The sequence below is a fragment of the Chionomys nivalis genome, chromosome 9, assembly GCF_950005125.1.
Source record: "Chionomys nivalis chromosome 9, mChiNiv1.1, whole genome shotgun sequence".
NCBI lineage: Eukaryota > Metazoa > Chordata > Mammalia > Rodentia > Cricetidae > Chionomys > Chionomys nivalis.
Window position 1 is genome coordinate 42,367,393 of NC_080094.1, and position 20,200 is coordinate 42,387,592.

Sequence of the window (20,200 nt, forward strand, 5' to 3'; positions counted from 1 at the left end):
CACCTGATGGTCTAATAAGGCACTCAATGGCCAATAGCGAGGCAGGAGAAAGGATAGGTGGGGCTGGCAAGCAGGGAAGAATAAACAGAAGGAGAATTTGGGAGGAGAAGAAGAAGGAACAAAAGAGAACAGAGAGGACACTAAGGGCCAATCACCCAGCCACCTGGCCACAGAGTAAGAATGAAAGTAAAGATTACACAAGAAAAGGAAAAAGCCCAGTGGCAAAAGGTAGATAGATAATTTAAGAAAAGCTGACTAGAAACAAGTCAAGACCTGGGCGGTGGTGGCGCACGCCTTTAATCCCAGCACTCGGGAGGCAGAGCAGGCGGATCTCCATGAGTTCGAGGCCAGCTTGGTCTATAAGAGCTAGTTCCAGGACAGGCTCCAAAGTGAAAAACAAAACACTAAACCAAAACTCTGGAGCTAATCAAATGAAATAAGGACTTGGACAAGTTCCCGGGATTCTAAGAGTTGCACGGCCTCTTTCACTCTTGGCAGAGAATGAAGTTGCATCTGGGGACAGTGCAAGCCCTTAATGTTAGATAAGCAAATCTTAAATGGTCACTGAGCTGCGGAGACTGGCTTGACCTCACGAAGTGGGTCAAAGCGCCTGGAGCCAAGCACAGCCCTTCTTTAAGGGACCGCACCGCCACATTTTCACACTGATTTTTTTAAAACTTCACTTAAACTATAACATACATGCATACACACACACACACACACACATATATAATATGTACACATATACATTATATATACACAGAATCAGCACGACTCTATTGGTTTCCACAAACTGAACACACTGGAATGATCAGCCCAGAGGTGGGGGCTCCAGAACCCAGACTGTCATACTGCACCTTCCATCTATGATCTTATTGGCGGTCACAACCACTCTGACTCCCAGCACCTACATCACTTTGTCTTTTTAGAAAGTATTTTTATTTTCATTTACTTGTGTGTATTTGTATGCCACATGTGTGTATGGGGGGGGTGCCCAAAAAGGCCAGAAGAGGTCACCAGAGTCCCTGGAGCTGGAGTAATGGGTGGCTGTGAGCCTCCTGTCCTGATGTGGGTGCTTGGAAAGGAATTTGGGTCCCCTGCAAGAGTAGCGGGTGCTCTTAACCTTGAGCCATCAACCACTCCAGATTGCTGTCTTTCTGACTTACAAACAGGAAAGTCACACAGCATGTGCTCTGTGGGGTCTGGCTTCTTTCACCTAGCACTGGATTGTGACAGTCATTCAGGTTGTGTGCTGTGATAACGTGTGCATTTTCAATGGTGACTCTATACTGTGAGGAAGCCCCGTGATGATCCACTTCAGCTGTGGCAGCCTCTGGGTGGTTTCCAGTTATCAGCGCCATCGGTGCTGCTGGCTGTCAGTGAAGTACCTCTATGAACATATGGGTGTGTCCATGTTAGGGTGTACCTGGCGGTAGAAGGGCTGTGCCCTGGTGTACATACATGCTCAGCTTTTAGGAATACTGCACACAAGAAGGGTAGCTTCTATGTGAACAAGGACTGGCTCTTCTCCCGCCTGCATCTTAACAATGCTATCTCACGCCAGGACTTAGACAAATCTGATTTTTCTTTTTTTTTTTTTTTTTTTTTTGGTTTTTTGAGACAGGGTTTCTCTGTGGTTTTTTGGAGCCTGTCCTGGAACTAGCTCTTGTAGACCAGGCTGGTCTCGAACTCACAGAGATCCGCCTGCCTCTGCCTCCCGAGTGCTGGGATTAAAGGCGTGCGCCACCACCGCCCGGCTGACAAATCTGATTTTTCATCATCAGGATTAGAAGCACGCATCCCATCTAACTTAAAAGTATTACCTAGAAGAGTCAGTGAGATGATTTGACTTCCTTCTTTGGGACCCACGTGAAAGTAGAAGAGTTAGGACTCCACACTTGTCCTCTGACCTCCACAAGCATGCTGTGTGCCACACGTGTGCTCCCCCACCTCCTACTTACACACACACACACACACACACACACACACACACAACAATAAAAGTATCTTCCAGCCAGGCATAGTGGCTCACGCCTGTAATGTCAGCACACACAAAGACCACCAAGAGTCCATGGCCAGCTCAGACTATAGTGAGTTCCAGGTCAATATCAGCTAGGACAGTCAAAAAACAAAATCAGAGTACAAAACAAATAACAACAGTTCCCTTCGCAGATATTCCTTACGCTTATTTTTTCCCCTAAAGAAGAGGTTATTGATCAAGAAAGGCAGAAGAAATAATACTGCAGTTAAGAGCAAATTATATTACAAAGGACACACTGTTGAGCAAAATGCAACATATAATTACAATTAACTCAAAGTAAATCAAATGATCCACATAAACCCGAGCACTCACTGGCAAATTAATGGAAAAAAATTAGCCAGGGTTGAGCTTTTAATAGCGTCTGCTACAAACGCCATGCATCTCAGCTTAGGTGTCCAGGCAGAAAAGAGGCAATTAGTTTGTGGCAGATGCGCCAGTGAAAGCTGCTGCAGCGGGGCCAGAGCCAATCTTCCCGGCTCATTAGGACCATCTGCTCACTTTATTTTTCCAGATTTTCACTTTATATAATCCTCCTTAGTCCCTTCAAGCTAATTGCCTTCTGCTTTTCTATTTGATCAGTATCTTTTCCTAATATGCTCGGTTTATGAGCTTCATAGGGCTCTGCTATCTCAAAGTTCATGTTCAATTTCCTTCTCAGAGCTTTTTTCAGAATATTAGGCCTGGGGAAATGGCAGATGAAAAGATTACTGGGCCATGCAGGGCTTAAATAAATCAAGAATTCGAGGCTATGTTGCTGCTTCCTGTTTCCCAAGGTAATCTTTTTTCAGGTTATTAAACATCATTTGTGACCTTTAAAAAGGCTTGCCCTTAGTCATTAATAATAAAATATGTCATAATAGTAATATAAAAAAACAATGTCAATTTTCAATAAGACCTAAAGCTTATTTACATATATTCAAAATTACTAAATAGGCTTGAGGTAGTCCAAATTATAACTGAATATATTTTACTTACATCACAAATTTAAAAAACTACAATAAAACTAGGCATGGTGGCATGCGACTTTAATCTCAGCACTTGGGAGGTAGAGGCAAGTGAACCTCTGAGATCCAGGCCAGCCTGTTCTACAGAGTAAGTTTCAGGACAACCAGGGCTACACAGAGAAGCCCTGTCGCAAAAAACAAACAAACAAAAAAACAAAAAACTAATTACAATAAACACATGAGGACGAGGACTGGCAAGATGGCTCAAAGGTAACAGTGCTTGTTGGGAAAGCCGACGACTGAAGTTCGATTCCTGGAATTGAGATAGGACCAGTTCCAAAAGTTGTCCTCTGACCCCCACATGTGTGTCTCACACACACACTCACACACACACACATACACACACACACACACACAAAAGAAAATAATTTTTCAAAAAGACAAATAGGAAATATAAATGAAAATATTTATGAATGACTTGTTTTGTTCTGTATGCTGTTCTAAGACCTAGAGATTCCATGACAAGCAACACAAAATTGGCTTCTGCCCCCATGCCCTCTGGAAAGCTCAGGTGGAGACATGGTAGAAATGAAATGAACACATCACACAGTTGTAAGTAATGAAAATGCTGAGGCCTCCACTGTTCCTGAGCATCAGTCCCGTCCTTAGCTAGGCAAAGAGCTCTTGCTATATACCTCAGTGTCATGTCACTCCTAACCTCTACGTTTGGGAAGTCCACCTGCCCATTTATTCAGGCAACTTTGGAGCACCATAAAGGAATGTAAAGAAGTATGTTGTTGTCTGCCCGTAAGTGGATGATCTACTATAGGGTGGCAGTTCTCAGAAGGACCAGCATGGTCAACACATGAACTACACCTAGTGACGTCATAAACAGTCATCTGGCTATCACGGTACCTGACTGGAGGCAGGGGAAACTACAGAAATGAGACTAGTTGGGGTGGTTATTCTCAACATTTCTCCAAACTAGACAGGTAGGGAATTCTGGGAACAGAAACAGGTATGAAAGGTGAAAGAGATGCAGAGATCATGATACAGTAGGTGAGCAGCCCACAGACTAGCAGAGTTGTGGAAGAAGAGACTCAAGGGTCCCCCAAACAGTCTGACTACATGCTACCTGAGCAGACTGTTAAAGTGAAGTCACCTGGAAAAACCTCTCTATCCTCAGAGACAAGAAATAACTGTCCCCAGGCAGCTGAGTAGTGGTAAGGCTCAACTAATGGCCATGTCCAAGAAAATTGCTGGAGATAGGAGGACAGGGATTTAACGTCATCCTCAGCTACACAGAGCACTCAAAGCCAGCCTCTCTCAAAACAGACATATAAACAAATTATGATTAGCTCTGCTATAAAACCATGGTTACGGTCCTGAGGAACCTCACAATATTAAGAAACATTAAAAATAGCTACTCAACATGGAAAAAGCCAGCTGAGGCTGTAGATAAAAACTGGGTATCTCAGCTTCAAAATACTGAAAAAAACAAAACAAAACAAAACTGGGTGATTTTTCCTGGAGAAGCTCAACAACAAAGAGCTGGACTTTGTCACTGCCTACATAAAATAAATGGCTTGACCCCAGACCAAGAAGAGAACCCAAACAAAGACCTAGACAGCAGGAAAAAGTAACCTGCAACCAATTCACAGCCACAGACTGCAAAGAAAATCCTCCTTGCTGCCAGTGACCTCTGGTTGCCCTCCTCATCCTCCTGGGTGTGCCCAGGCCTTGAGCAGCACTTCTTCCTCCAGGCCCAGGCTCCCGCTGGGTCCCCTTCAAGCCCTAAGGGTGCAAAAAGCCCCCACTCAATCAGCTCATAATCACCAGTGCTCCATATGCAAATATCTGAAATGTTAACGGGTAATTTGTTTAAGGCCTCTCGCAGCAGATAAGATCATGAAAACAGCTTCTGTTCCGTGAGGACTCCTTGTGACGTAACAGCCCCATGGCACATACTGCTATTTGTTTTAAATGGCATCTTTCCATCTTAACCCTGGCTGCCTTTGCGCCCAGCCAGCATGCTTATTAATATCAGAAATAACTTCCCTAGCAAGTACTGCCCTCCCCCCAGCTTAAGGAGAAAGACAGGAAGGAAAACCGCTCCCTAGTCACAACCATAGCTTTCTCCTTTGCACCATGATGTGCCAAATGTGCCAGCTCAGTCACGATTGTAATGAGGAATCCAGTAATGAACTCTAAGAAACATTGCCAGGGGCCTTTGTCTCCTAGTGGGGGTGAGATAACAGTGCTGATGGCCTGACCTCATGCTGCTCTCTTCCAGAATGTTCTCATACTGTGTCCCATGAGCCGTAGACAGGACTGAAGGGGAACAGTCTATTTCTACATTGTCCACTCATTAGCAAAAGCATGTTGCCATGACTACAGGAATGAACACTCAGCTTTTATGTGCAAGAGGACAGCTGGCAGGTAACACTCATCAGCCAGTGATGACCCATATAGTCACTTTAACAGTGCCAGAAAACAGGTGGAAACTTGATTTGTTTTTAAAGGAATGCACCTTAATCAGATGCTTTCCACGGGAACGATTAGGCAAGCATTCCTGTGATTTGTGAGGAGAGCTCAGGTCTCCAGTGATTGCAGCAGCATCTACACAACCCACGAGAGCGAATCACTGTAGATCTGAGAAACAATGTCAATAGGAGGGTCCAGAAAGGCCATCAAAATGTAAGGAACCACAAAGGCAACCAGAGAAAGCAAACCTCGATGTCTTTGGTTGAAAACTGGGCATCTGGGGAGCAGGAGAGAGGCTCAGCAGTTAAGAGTGGTTCCTGCTCAACCCTGAGGGCTGCCGCTCAGATCCCAGCACCACGGAGCTCACAGAAAACTAGACATTTCATTATTAAATTGTTCCTCTTTAAGACAAAAAAGAAAGTCCCCCCTTTAACATACCCTTGGCCAGGGTGGTGGCTCACACCTTGAACCCCAGCATTCAAGCAGCAGAAACACCTGGTACACAGAGTGAGTTCCAGGTCAAATTACACAGTGAAACCCTGTCTACAAAACAAAATAAATAAAAAAGAAAGTCCCACCTTCTGACAACAAGGGGGGCACCCAGGAAGTCTGCTTCTCAGCCTGCTGCTCCACATAAATTTAAAAAATTTAAGGACAGCATGCCATGGTGGTGGGGAGCACTGTGCGTGTGTGAGGGAGCACGGATATGGGAAATATCTGTGCCTCCAACTGTGTTATGAACTTAAAAGTGCTCTGAAAATGAAGCGATTTTATTTGCATATTTTAAATTCACCGACTAAAATAACAGATTAATAATAGTCTTGTAAAAAGCCATCAGGCTGTTAGAACAGTTCACCTGTTTCCTTTATTTAAAACAGGGCTTTCCACGACGAGAATGCTCTGCACGAGTCACCCAATGTGGGGGCCACTAGCCCGTGTGCTCTTAGAGCACTTGAATGCGGCCGCTGTGACTAAGGCCCCGGATTTCAGATTTCAGTGGGTAGCACACTGGACAGACTCCCCAGACCCTCATGGTTCTCCAGCTCAGAATGGAAACTGGATGACCCAAATTCTATTTCTGAGACCTGGCGTACACATCACCTACATTTCCCATCTCTAAAATCCAGGAAAGAAGCAACACTTGGTAATCCAGCACCTCCTGGCCCAGAGAGCAGCCTCCAGTGAACCCCAGCGGAAGTGTGTCTCCTTGCACAAGCCAGGAAACCACCCTGTGCAGACTGATATGGGTAAGATTGAATAAGTATGCTGTGGCTATATGTACGCATTTCAGAGAAATTTTCTTTACATGCCGCCTACACAGCTTTACTGTTTGGTGACAACATGGTACGTGAGGACACTCCTGACGTGGGAACATGTGAAAGGGCAAAGTCCCATTTACTGCAGCAGGCAATGTGTGGCACGCAGTGGCCGTACCGTGCTTGACAACGGGTTCCTGTGCTGACAATATCTGTAACGCAGAACGCTTATTGTCTTGTCAGGGGAGATATTTTTGAAACAAGAATTTAAAAAGCTGGAACAAAAATTTAATGCAGCACTAAAGGGAAGCAATAACTTTTCTCATTTTTAAAAATACGGAATGCTTCATTAACTTGCATGGCTTGAGCAGGGGCCATGCTCATCTTCTCTGCACTGTTCCAATTTTAGCGAATGTGCTGGCATTTGGGCATACCTGGCCCGCCCCTTGGAGACCTGGCAGAGTTCGTCACCCCTGCGCACATGCCCAGTACACAGTCGGTGCCCTGGCCTGCTGTGTGGTCTCTGTGCACATGCGCAGCTCCGCTCCCTTAAAAGGCTGGGCCCTGCCGCCTGCTCCCCCACCCCCCTTCTCTGTCTGAGTCTGTCTCTGCCTCTCTGTACCTCTGTCTCTCTGCCTCTGTCCCTTCCCCCAATAAAGAAACCCTCCACGTGGGCCCTGTTGTATGGCGTGACTCCTTCCTGCCGTTTTTAAATTATAACAATACATGCTACCGAAGTGAGTGCTAACTTTTCTATTTTAAAACTTTAGAGGAGCCAATGAAATAGCTAAGTGGGTTGAGGAACCTGCTTCCAGCCTGGTGACCCAAGTTCAATACCTGCCACCCACACAATGAAAGGAGAGACTTGCCTTCCCCAATTTGTCTTTGGGCTGCCTACACACACAAGACAAAGAAAAATGTATTAAAATAAAACTTTTCTGAAAAGTCACTTCCTGAAATACACGCACATCATTATTTATGGTAATTTGAAAATTAGACTGCAGGTTTTCTTAAGAAGTCAAAATATGTGGCATCCCAGCACCTGGGAAGCAGAGATCTTTGTGAGTTCAAGGCCAGCCTGGTCTACAGAACTAGTTCCAGGACAGGCTCCAAAGCCACAGAGAAACCCTATCTCGAAAAACCAAATAAATGTGAAAACTCAGGACTGGAGAGATAGCTCAGCAGTTAAGAGCACTGGCTGCTCTTCCAAAGGACCCAAGTTTGCAAAACCCACACTGGGTGTCTACAGCTGTCCATAAATTCAGTCACAAGGGATCCAGCCCTCTTCTGGACTCTATGGGCATCAGGAAGTCAGCGGTGCTTAGGCAAAACATTCATTTACATAAATTAAACCTTATAAAGAAGGAGGAAGAGGATTCAAAGTCAGCAGGATATTTGAGACCGTCTCAAAACACCAATAAAACAAAAGCAAATCAATCAATAGAAGCTGAGGAGGGGGATGGAGGTGTGATGTTGGTGGTGAGGAGGCAGGAAAGCGCATCGGACAAGAGCAGAAACTACCCACTGTGATGGCTGGAGGCAGATGGGGCCAGGAGGCAGGGGAGGAGAAAGCTGTTTCATTTTTCTCAATAAAATGAGGTAGGAAGCAGAACCCGAGGAATCTCACAATGGGGCTTCCTCTAGAGCTGACAAGAGTCAGCCTCAGGTTGGACAGGAGGGGGCGCCAGAGCGCAGCTGGCGCCCAGCACCAGCCTGAGACCGGGCCAGGTCATCACAATTCAGCAGCCAGGAGGGCGCAAAAGAGGCCACATCCCCAGAGATAGTAGCAAGAGAAATGCCTTAAAAGCAAAGCAGCCGATCCATTCAGTTTCAACTTTTCTAGAGAACCCTTCCTCCTCAGTGAGAAAAATACTAATTCCTCAACAGGAAAAAATAAAGCAATAAAAATGTCACCCTTCCTCCCCTTGTGTTTAAAAAAAATTTTTTTGAGACAGGACTGCACTGTGTAGACCTGGCTGGCATCAGACCTAGAGAGACCCACTTGTCTCTGCCTCCCGTTAAAGGCACATGCCACCACACCGAGCCTAAATTCTGATTTTTAAAAAACCAACACAACAGTTGTGCAGACATTTTACAAAGGAAATCGTCTGTCTTCAGCTACACACACACTCCCAGGCCCTCATCTCATACCCACTGCCTTCCGCGGTTTTTCCAGCATAACCGCAAAGGTTTAAACAGTCCTTGTAGTTTCCGGCCTCTGAAGTAAGTCAAGAAGGACTCGCTGAGGGCTTATCATACTCCATGAAGGCAAAGATGGGCACCATGGTTAAGCAAAGCTAGAGCTGGAAATAACTGACCACCTACAACATTGACAAATTCTTCTATAGTCAGAATATGCTAACTTTAAAATTAGTGTGTATTGACTTCAAAATCGGAAGAAAATAACGGTGTGCCTGTTGGGGCAGAGTGATGCCGAAGGGAAGAAACGCGGGTTGGTTGAGAACAATCACAGCCTGGCTCCGATGGCAGCTCCGCCCAGCTCGTGTCTGGGTCTTCCCACAAAAAGCTTTACCTCTGAGCTCGCTGTCTCCTGATCTTGTAAATACTGACACCGGGTCTTCTTTTGGAAGAGGGTGAAGATTACATGAGATTATACATCACCCTTGGATATATAACAAGTTCAAGGTTTGGCTTGGCTACATAAAACCTTGTCTTAAAAAAGTACGTGTTCTCAGGGCTGGAGGATGGTTCAGTGGTTATGAGCGCTTACTGCTCCAGCAGAGGACCCAGGCTGAGTTCCCAGCACCCACGGGGTGGTTCACAACCATCTGGAACTCCAGTTCCATGGGCACAGATGCCCTCTTACGCCTGCCCATATCTGTACTTTCCCCTCTTGTCACAGAAAACTGGCATCTTATTCGCAAACTCAATTCGCTACACAAAAGAAAATGCACCTGTTTAATTTCTTGGTTTTTATTTAAACATTTATTTGTGTGTGAGACTGAAGGACAGTGTCGCGAAGTCAGTTTCCTTCTGTGTGAGTTCTGGGGATTGAACTCCAATCGTGAGGCTTCGTGGCAGGTGCCTTAGCCTGTCTGAGTCCTGGTCCTAATACCAGACTTCCCAATACCAGACAGATCTGTCAAGATATGTTAAAGCTCTTTCCTTAAAAAATAAAAATGTTAGACAGTGGGGGCGCACCTTTAATCCCAGCACTTGGGAGGCAGAGGCAGGCGGATCTCTGTGAGTTCGAGGTCAGCCTGGTCTACAAGAGCTAGTTCCAGGACAGGCTCCAAAGCTACAGAAAACCCCTGTCTCAAAAAACAAACAAACAAACAAACAAACAATAAATAAAATGTTACAGCTATCTATCATTAAAACGTAAACAAAGAAAGGAGAAAAGATGAGACACAGTGTCTCACCTAATCCTCATCCTCATAGCAACTATATAACTATCGCGAATGCTCATTCTACAGATGAGAAAAGTATGGGTGAGAATCACTCGCCATGGGTCACAGGCAAAAAGAGGCAATGGAATTTAATACAAGGATTCAGCTCCCAGACACATCTATTTCTCTGTTATTCTGTTGCTAGTGAGATTCCAACTCAGTACCCTCGGTGTCAGAGATACCAACTCAGCATCAGTACCCTTGGTGTCAGAGATATCAACTCAGCATCAGTACCCTCGGTGTCAGAGATATCAACTCAGCATCAGTACCCTCAGTGTCAGGGAAGAGTGTTTGCAGAAGGAATCTGCAACAGCTGGGTTTTTTTTCAGTCTGTGACAAAAAGCCTTTCTAGGGGTGTTCTAGTCAGTGTCTGTCAACCTGACACAAGTCAGGGTCATTAGAAAATGCCTCCTTCAGACTGACCGATAGGCAAGCCTGTGGAGTATTTTCTTGATAAATGACTGGTACAGGGTTTCTTGATTAACGGTTGATGTGGGAGGGCCTAGATCATACTATGTGCATTGCCACTCCTTGTTGGGTGGTCCTGGAAGGACCTTAAAGGACTTATAAAGGAAGCAGGCCACGTGAGTCATGAGGAGCAACCCAGTATGTAGCCCTCCTCCATGACCTCTGCTTCAGTTCCTGCCTTGAGTTCCTGCCTTGACCCCCTCAGAGGTTCAGTGTGACCTAGAAGTTGTAAGATGAATCACACCCTTTGCTCCACAGGTCAGCTCATCAGCAACAGGGCGCTAACTGGGACAGAGAGCATGGGCTTCTCTGCGGGGAGGGCAGGCCTGCACTCTGATTCCCTGTCCTGTCACCTACTGAAGTCACGGGAGGCAGATGCTCTGAGAGTTAGGAGGAACCATGAAGACCTCTGTCCCCAAACCATCACAGAGACCATGGCCTGGGGCATTTTTCTAAACTATGAACTCTGGTCTTTAATTAGAGAAGAACAGGCCCTTTCCTGCCTCTCCTCCTGCCTTTAGTGTTTGTGTTTATTTAAAGTGTTGGAAGCTGCTGCTCCTGTCTACCACTGAAGCGAGAACGCAGGGTGGGGGTGATGTCTTATTACTCGGGCAGTGGAACTGCTTGGTGCTGGATTCCAGATTCAAAGTATAAGACGATCTTTTTTGGGGGGGGGGATTTTTCGAGACAGGGTTTCTCCGTGGCTTTTTGGTTCCTGTCCTGGAACTAGCTCTTGTAGACCAGGCTGGCCTCGAATTCACAGAGATCCGCCTGCCTCTGCCTCCCGAGTGCTGGGATTAAAGGCGTGCGCCACCACCACCCGGAGTATAAAATGATCTTAAATGCCAGGCAGGACACCTGCAGAGAGACTAGGGTTTGAGGGCAGGCCCAGCGCCTGGTGGTGCAGTGCTCCAGAAGCATGGGCTGGACGGAGCGTCTGCATGCTCCCGCTGCCCACCTTCACCCCACCCTAAAACACATTCGTGATGGCAGTGAGGACAGTCTAAGACGTACGAAGTCACCGTAGATGATGCAGGCCAATGCCCTCCTTCACAAGCACACAGAGGTAAGTGCATAGCTCCTGGAGGTCTTGCAGCTGATTGAAGTGACACTGAGTTCAGAACACCTGTTAACCGTCATCTTGCCTGATGCCAGCTTCCTCCCCCACGCACTGGTTCCCTTAGCTACTCTGGGATAGGGTAGCCTCTTAGGGAACAATACATTTTTGAGAAAAGCACAGTACGGATAAAGATAGGGTCTCCTCCACCCTCCTAAAAAGGGACCGGAGTGACAGTGAGACCTCAGTGTCTGGCAGCGATGTGAAGAGCAGTAACTCAGTGTTCAGTGGGGAAGCCACTCTGAAGGAGCCACAGATGCCAGCAGGACACTCAAGGTTGTAACAACTGAAAATCCTGAGTCCTGGCTGTGAGACTGCCCCTAGCTGGATCACACACGGCCCACGAGGTGGGTGAGGGGGATGCAGCTGCTGCGAAAGGCAGGCTCACAGAGAAGGCTACCCCAAGCGACTGCAGAGGTCGGGGCGGTTCCCGCAGTGGAGCGGAAGTGCTGTCAGGAGCAGGATAAACGGTGCTAACCAGAGAACTGGGACATAAAAGAAAATAGGAAACTTAGCTATGAGGCCAGGGGCTTAGGGTTCTAAAAGTTTTATCTTCTCCTCCTCCTCCTCCTCTTCTTTTTTTGGTAGTTTTTTGAGACTGGGGTTCTCTGTGTAGCCTTGGCTGTCTGGAACTCCCTTTGTAGACCAGACTGGTCTCTAACTCACAGAGATCCGCCTGTCTCTGCCTCCCGAGTGCTGGGATTAAAAGCGTGCGTCACCACCGCCCAGCTGTCTAAGGATTTTCTTAATGACACCATAGAGACAGATGTTCTCAGGAGTCACTCTGAAGCAGTGGTTCTCAACCTTTTTGAGGCTATGACCCTTTAATATAGTTTTTCATGGTTAATACAGTTTTTCACCCAACCATAAGATTATTTTGCTGCTATTTCATAACTCTAATTTTGCTACTGTTATGAATCGTAATGTAAATATCTGATACACAGGATCTCTGATATGCAAGCCCCAAAGGCCTCCCGACCCACAGGTTGAGAACTACTCTACCTATGGTTCCCAGTCATCCCACGGGACTCCGGAGGCTTCCTACTTTCGTACAAACGTGTACAGCCAGATCCTTTCTAGTTAGCTACATTGTTTGGTTCTTCGGCAATTTTTCAAAGCTGTCATTTTAATGACTTATAAATACAGTTTTTTAATTAGAAGACTGCCCCAACACTTCTCGCCGCCTCTTAGGAGAAGTTGGTTTTGCAGCTCCACCTCTGCAAGTGCCACTGAGTGTCCCACAGCTCTGTCTCTGTACCACAGCAACTCAAAAGCAAAAAGCCACGCTTAAGTTCCTGTGTGGGGCGGTAATTTGACATTCTAAAACAAATTTTTCACCAGAATTAGCTCCTAACAAAACTGAATTCTATGCACACACACACACACACGTACACACACGGGGTATGTATGTATGTGTTCATGTGGCTGTATGCACATGTGCATGTGAGTACATACACACATGTACGTGCGAATAAAGGCCAGAGACCAACACTGGCTGTCTTCTGACTGTTCTCCACACTATTTTATCTCTACTATTTTTATTTATGTGTATGTGTTTATGTCTAGGGACAAGGGACTCTGTGTATAAGAGCCCATGGAGCCAGAAGGGGCATCAGCTCTGGAGCTGGAGTTCCGGTTCTGACTGCCTGACATGGGATCCTGGGAACTGACTCCAGTTCTCTGCGCGAGCAGCAAGGGTTCTTAACTGCTAAACCAGCTCTCCAGCCCCCTACCTTGTGTTCTGAGACAAGGTCCCAGACCAAATGTGGCTGAGCTTAGCAGCTCAGCAGTTCTGCTAAGCTGGCTGGCTAAGGGGCTCCAGGGGCTCCAGGGGCTCCACCCCAGCACCGGGATGACAAATGTATCCAACCACAGCTGGTTTTCATCTGGGTCCCTGGGATCAGGATCAATAGACTGACGGATTGGGACTCGGGCGCTCACTGGACAAGGCAGGCTCGTAGCTGGGTAAGCCATCTCCCGAGTGTCACCCGCTTTCCCTTTCAGAGGTAAGTATTCTGTGATCTGGGCTGACCAAGGATTCACGGCAACTTTCCTGCGTTAGCCTATCATGTGCTTAGAGAAGTGTTTATGGCCTGGTTTTGAGAAGATCTTTGTTAGTTATCAGGGTTCACGTTTTAGGGTAAAGTCTGTTAAACTGTTAATATCTAACATACAGCAACGGAGCCTTCCAGTGTGACTCTATCCATCAAATGATAGAACAATCATTTATAATAATCAGTAATACAGTAAATGAAAACATTCATTCACCAAACACACTGAGTGAGATACCTACATGAGGAGATCACGACTGTTAGCGTCGTGAGCAACTAAACATCCATCCAGTAACGTTCATCACATTAGATAAACCATGATCCAACCATACACTCGAAAGCCATGTAGCCATAAAACATGCACTCCACATGCAGTACTGCAACAAGATGCCCTGATGCAATAAATGAAAAGAACACGATACGCTGGCGTCTTGGTAACCTTTTCTTCCTGGCGGTGCTCAAGCCCAGGCCTCACAAACACTAGTGCTCTGTCACCGAGCCACACCCCCGGGCTTACTCTCCTGTGCTCCAAACCCTGACCTGCTGCTTCTGTGTATAAACACAGCAGGACCTGTATATATCTGTTCCTATGAGTTCACTTAGAGCAGGGGAGCCGCTGAAAGCGTTTACAGAAGTTGTTTACGAGACTACCGGTAGGAGAAGCTTCGTGTACAGTCTAGTTATCTCGTCCATTTCACACAGAACTTACCGCGTGCATGTAGACCCTGCTTCTACTAGTGCTGGGATTACAGCCATTGCCACCACATCTGGTCTTATGCTCAATTTTATATTTTGTTGTAATATTTACTTCTCTCTCTCTCTTTTTTTTTTTTTTTTTTTTTTTTTTTTTTTTGAATTCTCGAGACAGGGTTTCTCCGTAGCTTTTGGTTCCTGTCCTGGAACTAGCTCTTGTAGACCAGGCTGTCCTCAAACTCACAGAGATCCGCCTGCCTCTGCCTCCCGAGTGCTGGGATTAAAGGCGTGCGCCACCACACCCGGCTCTTGTCTCTATTTTTTAAAGGAAAAAAATTAAAACTTTATTATTAGAAACTGCTGTAGGACTGGGTGGTGGTTCATGCCTTTAATCCCAGCACTCAGGAGGCAGAGGGATCTGTGACCAGATCTCTGTGAGTTCAAGTCCAGCCTGGTCTACAGAAAGAGGTCAAGGCCAGCCTGGTCTACAGAAAGAGGTCAAGGCCAGCCTGGTCTATAGAGAGCTCCAAAACCAACCAAACAACAACACAAATTGCTGTGGGGGTAGAGAGACTTGCTGGTTAGGAGCATTGGCTGCTCTGGCGGAGGACTGTTTGATTCCCAGCACCCACATGGTGACTCACAACCATCTGTAACTCCAGTTCTGGGGAACCCAAAGCCCTCTTCTGATCTTCTGATAGTGTACATACATACATGCAGACCAAACATTCATACATATAAAATAAAAATTAAGAAAAAACCCTAAAACCACAGACACACAAATCTGCCAGGTATGGCGGCTCATGCCTGTAATCCCTGTACTTGGGAGTCTGAAGCAGGAAGACTACTGTGACTTTAAGGCCAGCTTGAACTCTGTAGGGAGATCCCATCCAAACACAACAGGGCTGCTGAGATAGCTCGGGAGATAAATGAAGCCTCGTGACCTGTATCGGATCCCCAGAACCCACAGATTGGAAAAACTGACTCCTGTAAGTCGTCTCTGACCTCCACATGCACACTGCACCCCACACATGTAAATAGCATATTTTAAAACCCCCCAAAAACCAAAACAAAACAAAAAGAAAAAACAAAAGAACTCACTTGGGCTGGGGGTACAGCTCAGTGACACAGTGTCTGCCTAGCATACATAAGACCTTGGATTTAATTCCAAGTAACACAACACACACAAAAAACAAAACCAGACTAACTTAATCACAAACGCCATAATTATCATACATATATCCAAGTAAAGGCCTCTCTCCCAAATCTAGCTTAAGATATATTCCTGGACAGCTTATTGTCTGAACCCACTTCTACCTTTTAAGAGGCATAAATTCTTCCTTCTTTTTCTCTCCTTCCTTCTAAGCACAAGTTCTATTCCTTTTGTCCTTTTCCTCTCTGTCCGTTGTTTCTGTGGTGCCGAGGATCAAAGCCAGGACTGCACGCATGCGCTAGGCAAGCGCTGAACCATCGAGCTGCACTCCCAGTAGCCTTGGAAGCACACGGGCTGAGCTTGCGCTACATCCCCTAAGGGAACTTGAGGGGTCCTTTCCAACGTTGTTAAAATACTCCCTGGAATCAGGACTTAGACAATCAGGGGCATTCTACAGAAAAAGCCCAGGAGAACTGGGCGCATGTTACCTCCAGAAGCCAGGAATGTGTATCACGCTTCCAAATTTCATTTTGTTGTGTGCCAATTTTAAATCATAATTCAACATAACCATCATGGGCAAGAATTGTCCCCAGCCCAACACAGGAGGGCACACAAAGTGAAGGCCAGGACGAGGGCCAGCCCTGCAGAGCTCGGGCTGAAGTGGTGCGTGCTGTCCTGTCACAAGGCCACCAGCAACTGATTTTCTGATTAATGTGATCACGAATGAAACAATTCAAGGAAGGAAAAAGCAAAGGATTGAAGGCCAGGCGCTTCCTATCAACTACAAAAACCAAGTCTTAAAGACACATTCATCATCTTAGTGGAGAGAGTAGGGACAGAAGGCTGGCAGCCATCACTGCTACCATGTTGGTACTTTCCCCAACCTGGATTCTTCAGTTCACACCCACTGGACACTCAGAACAAAAACTCATATATGAGGAAGAAATATTGGTGTCTTGGCTGATGGGCACACCACCATGCAGCAAGATGGCTGAAATCAACTTTCCTGTCACTCTGTAATGACGGAGTAATGCTGTGTCTATGCCCAGAAGCAGGCAAGAGTACCTGGGAGCCAGTGTAGCGGCTCATGCCTATAACCCAGCACTCGGGAGGTACAGGCAGGAGGATTACAGCAAATTGAAGGCCAGCTTTGGCTACAAAGTGAGTGACAGACCAGCTGGTACTACAGAAGTGAGACTTTGTCTCCAAAGCCAATAGAAAACCTAAAAGCCCCTGGAACAACACTATCATGCTACTTCTATCAAAATTCCACCATTGGGAGCTGGAGAAGTGGCTCAGAGGTTTAAAGTACTGGCTGTTAGCAGGGCGGTGGTGGCGCACGCCTTTAATCCCAGCACTTGGGAGGCAGAGGCAGGCGGATCTCTGTGAGTTTGAGACCAGCCTGGTCTACAAGAGCTAGTTCCAGGACAGGCTCCAAAACCACAGAGAAACCCTGTCTTGAGAAAAAAAAAAAAAAAAGTACTAGCTGTTCATCCGGAGGATGCAGGTTCGATTCCCAACAGCCACAGGGAGTCACAAACAAGTTCAACACCCTCTTCTGGCCTTCCTGGACAATGCAAACATACAGAGCATCCAGACACATAAATAATAGTAATAATAAACAACAATACTGCTTGGTTTATTTGAAGCTAAATGTAATTCTTTCATAAAGAAGGTAAGAATAGACACAGAAGCATGAATTACAGATAATAGCAATGCTTCTCAGCTTCCAGTGGGGTTGTACCCTAATAAATGCACTCACTGTAATTTGGAAGCATCCTAAATCACAAGTGCACTCAATGCATCTAACTCACTAGACATGCTAAATCAGCAACACAATATGCTGTGGGGATACGGGTGTGTCCCAGCAGGGCTGGCTGGTTCCCACCACTCACTGTCACCGGCCAGCATCACAGCAGACAACATACCACTAACACTGGGAAGATCCAAATCCCAGACCTGAAGCACGATTTCTACTGAATGTGTGCCAGTTCCGCACTGCAAATCTGAAAGACGTCAAGCAGCGGGTTAAGCTGAAGATCTTTGGAGGAAAATGAGGACTTCTTACCATCCACCCAGAGGATGGGACACACATAGGAGGGGCACACACGTTCACCAGGGAGGAAGGAAGCACAAGGCAGGCATCCGTGTATTGCAGATCACTGCTGTCACCACGGTGGCAAAATAATTAGCAGAAGCAATGAAGACAAGACAGGTTTAACTTGGCTCCCTATTGTAGACAGTACTGTCTATCATGGCAGGGAAGACACTTTGGTTCTGAGATTTTTGATTACACTCTGTAAAGATATATGACTGTGATTGGTTTAAAAGCTAAATGAAGGGCCAATAGCCAGGCAGGAAGTATAGGTGAGACTTTTGGACAGAGAGAGCACTGAGAAGAAGGGCAGAGTTGCCAGCAGGATATAGATGGAGCAAGATATGCAGGAGGTAAAAGCCTTAAGTCACATGGCAACACGCAGATGAAGAGAAATGGGTTAATTTGATTTATAAAGACCTAGTGGGACAAGCCTAAACTATAGGCTAAACTTTTATAATTAATAGTAAGTCTCCATGTTGTTTTTTGTGAGCTGGCAGCACAAAGATCCAGCCGCACACTTTGGCCGAGGTGGGTCAGTCCGTGGTGGAGCTTGCAGAGGCGGCTTCTGACACCTCATACCAGAGAGAGCTCAGGTGAAGTGGGGCAGGCTGTAAGTCTTTCAGCCAGGGAGGCCCTACACCCCAAAGATCCCCATCCTCCCAAATCAGCGCCACCAGCTGGGCTGGACCAAGTGTTAAAACATAGGAACCTGTGGGTGACATTGCACGTCGAAACTGTTACAAGTGGGTGTCACGTGAGAGTTTAGTGGTGTGGGGGTTGAAAGTGTCATCTCTCACCAAGTCCAGCTCCACCTCACAGCGTTATTTTAGGAAACACACACAGAAATGAGGCGTAAAGAGGTTAAGAACTAGGCAAAAAGTGAAAAAGCCCTTAAAACAGTGATTCTCAACCTTCCTAAGACTGCAACCCTTTAATACAGTTCTTTAAGTTGTAGTGTGCCCCACCATAAAATTATTTTTGCTGCTACTTTATAACTGTAATTTTGCTACTGTTATGAATTGTAATGCAAATGTATATGTTTTTCGATGGTCTTAAGTGACCCCTATGAGAGGGTCGTTTGACCCCCCCCACGGGTTGCAACCCACAGGCTGAGAACCACTGCCCAAAAGCCTCAACGGCCACAGTTCCTCCCATTCAGAGAGGAATGAAGGTCACCAGGCCCAGCCACCAGTCTACCACAGTAAAATCACCTCTGTCTGATTACAAATTTGACAGAAGTTCAAACATTTATATTCCTATTTTGTCTGCCCCAAACAGTTTTCTTTTACCCTTCCAAAAATATTAACAGCCACACATGGTGATGTATGCAATCTCAACATGGAGGAGACTGAGGCAGGGGGATGGAGTTTGAAGTCAACCTGGTCTATATAGTAAGTTCTAGGCCAGCTTGGGTGATACAGTGAACCAGCTTTAGAAAGGAAAAGGGAAGTGGTGTTTTGCAGCACCAGGGAAGTGGAAGCAGTAAAATCAAGAGTTCAAGCCCAGCTGGGCACGATGGCAAAAATCTCAGGAGGCAGAGGCAGGTGGATCTCTGTAAGTTTGAGGTCAGCCTGGTCTGCATAGCAATTTACAGGATAGCCAGAACTACAAAAGAGAGAAACCCTGTCAAAAGATAGCTCAAGTTCAAGGCCAACCTTGGCTACTTAGTGAATTCAAGGCCAGCCTGGGCTATGTGGGACTTGGTGAAGGAAGAGAGAGACAAATACACCCATTTCTTTCTTTTCTTTCTTTGTGTGTATGAGGTCTGTGAGGATGAGCGTGTAAGGTTTGTGAGGTTGAGCGTGTAAGGTCTGTGAGCGTGAGCATGCACTTGCAGCGGCTGGGGGAGGATGATGGGTGTTTTTTGTTACTTTGTGTGTGTGAGGCCTGTGAGGGTGAGTGTGCAAGGTTTGTAAGGGTGAGTGTTCAAGGTCTATGAGGATGAGCGTGCAAGGTCTGTGAGGGTGAGCGTGCAAGTTCTGTGAGCGTGCATTTGCAGTGACTGGGGGAGGTTGGCGAGTGTTTTCTGTCTCTCTGACTTGTTCCCTGCAGACAGAACCTGGAGCTTGCTGTTTTGGTCATTGTGGCAGGCCAGTAAGCCCAGGGGTCCTCCTATCTCTGGCTCCCACAACCCTGGGGTCACTGGTGAGTGTGACCAGGATCTGCTTTTACAGAGGTGCTGGGCTCAAGCTCTGCTCTCCATAGCCCTTCCTCAGCTCATTCTTGGTTTGTTTTAGTGTTTCAAGATAGTCCTACTATGCAGCCCAGGCTGGCCTTGAAATGGAAGTTGTAAACTTTAAGAATTCTGAGATGGGGATGGAGAGATGGCTCAGTGGTTAAGAACATGTACTGCTCTTGCCGAGGACCTGAGTTCAGTTCCCAGCACTCAACCTCCTATAACTCCAGCTCCGGGGATCCCATGGCCTCTTCTGGACTCCACATAATGACACTGGGAACAGTAAGACAAATTAGCTTCTCAGGCTTT

At 46.4% G+C, this 20,200-nt stretch overlaps 1 protein-coding gene and 1 non-coding gene across 4 annotated transcripts in view; both read right to left on the reverse strand.

Annotated features, from left to right (window-relative positions):
* Shld1 (shieldin complex subunit 1) overlaps nt 1-20,200 on the reverse strand; it is a 66,112-nt gene that overhangs the window by 27,263 nt on the left and 18,649 nt on the right. The gene's annotated exons all lie outside the window — the stretch shown is intronic.
* Nucleotides 7,056-7,157, reverse strand: LOC130882151 (U6 spliceosomal RNA). The gene has a single exon (XR_009057787.1). It is a non-coding gene; the product is annotated as a U6 spliceosomal RNA (small nuclear RNA).